This window comes from Egretta garzetta, unplaced genomic scaffold, assembly GCF_000687185.1.
Source record: "Egretta garzetta isolate BGI_Z169 unplaced genomic scaffold, ASM68718v1 scaffold647, whole genome shotgun sequence".
NCBI classification, from domain to species: domain Eukaryota; kingdom Metazoa; phylum Chordata; class Aves; order Pelecaniformes; family Ardeidae; genus Egretta; species Egretta garzetta.
In genome coordinates this window covers 87,087-91,935 of record NW_009260191.1, presented here as the reverse complement: position 1 = coordinate 91,935, position 4,849 = coordinate 87,087, and positions in this window count along the sequence as shown.

Below are 4,849 nucleotides of genomic sequence, written 5' to 3'. Positions count from 1 at the left end.
TTGTACAATCCCTCCCTACAGATGATAACATTCGACCATCCTGTACTTAACTTTGTAAAGCCTACGCAAAACAGCTCTGCTATAATTACAACAGCAATGAATTACCACAACAGGGAGGCCAGCATTGTGGGCAGCATACCCCAAACTTATAGAATCATAGAATCGCTTTGGTTGGAAAAGACCTTTAAGATCAAGTCCAACCTTTAACCTAACCCTGACATCCCACCACTAAACCATGTCCCTAAGCACCTCATCTATCCTTTTAAATACCTCCAGGGATGGGGACTCAACCACCTCCCTGGGCAGCCCATTCCAGAGCCTGACAACCCTTTCTGTGAAGAAGTTTTTCCTAATGTCTAGCCTAAACCTGACCTGGCACAACTTCAAACCATTATTGTTTTTTCCATTTAGCTGGGATCCAGTGACTATATCCTTCAGAGAGCAAAAGACAAGTCGAAACAGGGCTCACAAGCAGGGGCCAGCAGCTCCCCAAAGGCTCATTGCTCCCCACCACGCTACAGGACGATGTTGGGCTAGCCTTGCTGTTGTGGCCCTGGTCAATAGTATCTTACTTCCCCCTTCATCCCACAGGACCTCCGTCAGCACAGATCCACCGCCAGCTGCACAAAGCCACCCCGTTTGTATTGCGCTTAAGCCACATGTGGCTCAAAAGCCACAGGTTGGCCATGCTAATTGCAGGATCCAGCCTTACATAAAACCCAGAGCAGAACGGGGCCCCTTTTCCCTATTACACTGAAGGTGGATTGCACATAGAAGCCCGCAACCCAAATACCCTGGCTTTCCACCTGGAGTCAGCAGAAAGAGCTGGCTTCAAATAAAAGCTACGTTACCTTCTGGGAAATATCTGTGCCATAATATGCACGAGCCAGAAATAGACACTTCAGTAGAAGAGAAACTGCCTCCTGCACCAGCCAGCCACCGTCAGTCCCCTGCTCTGTCTCTACTGCGGTTCTCTGCTTACCCACTAGTGCTTCCCTCCTCGGCCATCCCGTGGTAATAGGAACAGGCTGGAACACGTTTCTCACCCAACAAACACGATTACTTTCTATGCTTTAAATCACCAAACTATAAATATTAGGGAAGATGCACGAAATCTTACCTAGCTCACGTTTCAGCGCTTGCCTCTCAATGGGAATTTAATAGATGCTTGAACTTCTCGTTTCAAGTCACGTAAACAGAATGAGAAAACGCAGGCTGCTCGTTTCGACACAACCACCAGAAAAACACAAGCGAAGAGCCAGATTGCAAATGTCAAAACAAGTGATTGGCTTTGAAATATGGGGAAAAGTTCATTCTAATGATCCTAGTGGCTTGCATCCTTATGGAAAATAAAAAAAAAAAAAAAAAAGCAACAAAAGCATTCTCCAACTTCCCTTCATTTGGTGGGGTGATGGCAGACATGATGTGCCTACAAAGTGTATCCCCCGCAGCCCAGCCCGATGAGACAGCAGCCTGCTTACAGAAAGTACCATGGTCTGCAGCAGAAGGGAGCTCATGAGGATTTTGTTTAATATCTGCCTCTGCTACAGACACCCTCCTGACTTTGTCCTAATACATTCACCTCTCCGCAGCCTCCTTGTCCACTTGAACTGGCTGCTCTTGGGGCAGGATCCGTCTCAAATGCAAGTGTATGAACAGCACGACATGCTTCACATTTCGGAGACAGCCTCTCAGGGGCTACCAGAACAGAAAAAGAGTAAATATTTACTCCTAATTCTTCAGTACTGTGGGATTTAAGCCTGCCAGGTACTGGCGCAAAAGCAGGTCAAAAAAAACCTGGAAACCTCACAGGCCACTCAGCTGAGAGGCTCCCAAATTTGATCTCCTTTCCCTGTGGGAAGCCATTGAGTTGGCACTTCCAAAAGGCCTTCAAACCTAGAGACGGCCCTGGCAACTGAAAGCATTGCTGGCAGCAGCAATGGGCCATGCAGGGGAGCCCAGAGCTGGGCTTGGTTCAGGAGATGGGTATGAGGTCTGGGGAGCTAAACTGGGAGCTGACCAGTCCCGTCCAGTGGGAAGGACCTGGCTCCTGCTGGAGGGGTTTTTTTTTCAGGAGTGGTCTGGAAATTCATGCCTGAAAACCAGCCTGACCCTGGTCAGTCACACGCCAAGGAAGACGAAATGAACCTGAGCCCCAGAAAGAGCAGAGGGACCAGGAAAACACAAATCCTGGGGTTCCAGAAGTGACTCGATCGCTGACTGTGACAGCGTCGCTCATATACCTAGGACCAAATAATCTACAGATGGCCAAGGCCACCCCTTGCACAGCTCATTTTTTGAGTTCTGGGTCTTACCCAAGGTAGGTCATGAATTTCAGGGCCTTGAAACCAAGACCAAGAAGATTAAAACGCTTGTAAGATTTGATGGGAGATCTGAAAAAAAATGTTGTCTTGTCTACACTGGGACAGTAAAGAGGGTGCCCAGCTGCCTACCACAGCAGAGCCACAAGACAGGAGGAAGGGAGCAGATCACAAACCAAGAACAAAACTCACTTTACTGGGTAAAATTCTAGCACATTCCTCATTGTTTCCGGTGAGCCTAGTAGCTCCTCAAATGAGGAACTGGTCTGGGTTCATGTGGCTCTGCAGAAATAATAATTATTTTCCAAAATTATTTAAACTGATGGGAAGAGTTACTTATTCTTCTTTTTACAAATTTTTACTTAATTTAGTCACTTTTCACCCAAGCATTACATTGCTTTTTAAAACAGGACTTCAGGATATCTTTGTTTCATTGATTAATAATGGAGTAAATCAGTTTTTACTTACTTTTTGCTTAATGACCTAGCAAAGGCCTCAGAATTTGGCTTAATAACAGTGCTGCAAGATACTTCCACTGATGAATTATGGCATAATAATTAACAACCTTGCAGTTGTCAGGCACAACGCCCAGTGATGTACAAAGCCGCTGCATACACGGGCTATAAATGATTCCAGCAGCCCACAGTTTGATGGGTTTATTGCTGCGATATCATAGCTGATATTCAACATATCTGTAAAATATCCTGAGACTATTCTTTCAGTTAAAGAAGCTGTAAGCATATTTAAGCTCCAGAACATCAACAATAGATTTAATACAAACCATTAGGAAACAAGCCCTCACCTCGACATTTTTGTCTCAAGAACCCATTAAAAATATCAAGTCAAATTTTGCTTCCAGAAGAATCTTCTTAGCATAAATCAGGGAGCTGTTCAGAGCTCCACAATTCTCTAATCATAGTTGATCTCAGCCTGACCTAAGCCAGAGCAATTTATAGCAGTTAAATGGCTGCTCTAATTTATGTGACCTGGCATGACTCTTTAGAGAGCACCCACCAGCTCAATACACATGCCTGTTCCCTGCAGGTCCGATCCAAGCACCACACTGTGCAGTGTTTCATCCCTTCAAGCTTTTATCCAAACTGCTTATAATAGTGTGGAAAACTCAATTTTCAAAAAGAAACAATACTTCAATCTGGAAAGAGGGAAACTATATAGCACATTTGGATGAAGCGACCTGAAAACACAGCCTGGAATCTAATTCTCTACACATGGCATGAGCAAACCGTGAAAGGAGAAGGCAAGCTACTGACCTCCCAGAGAATTAGTAACTAACAGAGCAGGAGATTCAGGTAACCCCCAGTACTCAGGTACTGCTTTGTGAGAAATATGCTTGGGAGCTGTGGGCAGCTGATGATGACCAGAGCTATACCTGACCTCCCAAAGCAAAGGGCTTCCCTGTCTCGCTGCCCCGCTCCAGCTGTGACGAGGACTGTAGGAAAGCCTGATGGGACCAGAGGTCCTCAATTGGCAGAGCAAAGACTCACCTTGGGAGTTTCTATTCTTTCGCTAAACAGCCCAAGTAAAGCCAAAGATGGCCCAAGTTCCACTGAAATTGATGAAGACCACGAGGCCTATTCAGTCAATAAGAAAAACTAACACAGCAACATCAATGCAGCCTAAAGTTGCTTGGATGCAGCCGTAAATATTAGAGTAGGAACTTCTCCAAAGCCCTTCAGTTTGAAACCCGCACCTTTCACTCAGAAGCCAACATGACAACCAAGTCTGTTTGAAAATCTGCCCTTAAACAATAGGCAAATGTGTCCATCATCAGTAAGAGTAGCTTATAAAAATCATCTCAGCTCATTTAGCTGTAAAACAATTGTGCACGTGCAGTTGACTGGGCTGCTTCATCAGAAATTGTACGCCTCTGAAACCTCCAAAACGCTGCTTTGACAAAGAGTCAAAGGCCCAGGGGCTTTTTGCAGGGGCTGTGCAAGTTGTCTGAGGTCTTCTGATCACACTCATCTGTCTTCTCTGGAGAAAAAAACCTGTGAAAGTGTCTGTGTGGTGGGGGAATCTAGAGCAAATGCTATACCAAGAAGACATTGAAATCCATCTGTTTTACCAAAAGCAGCAAAAACTGAGGAAGGCAACAACATACTTCCTAGAAACTGGTTCTGTTATAGTGTTAAGATAACAGTCAAAGCTTCAAGACAAGGCTAAAAGAAGTAAAGGCTTGAGCTGTGACTTCAAAACGTATTTTTCTGACCAGCTAGGTTTAGCAGTTTCAGTCACCTGGTTCAAGGAGTTACTCCATTAACACTGGTGTAACTACCCACCTTCAGTCGAAAGCACCGTACCCATTCCCATCAGCAGCGGTGCAGCTAGCGATTGCCTGCACCTGCATCCACCTTTGCCTGAAGAAAGGTTTAAATTCAAGAGTGCAGTTTCTGTAAAAATTAAAATGGAAGCTTTGCAGCAGCTCAGGCTGCTGGAAAAGTTGTCAGCCCTCGTGACACCCAAATACAAGTGATCTCTGACTGCCAGGCTGCCTAGCCGGCGTGGAA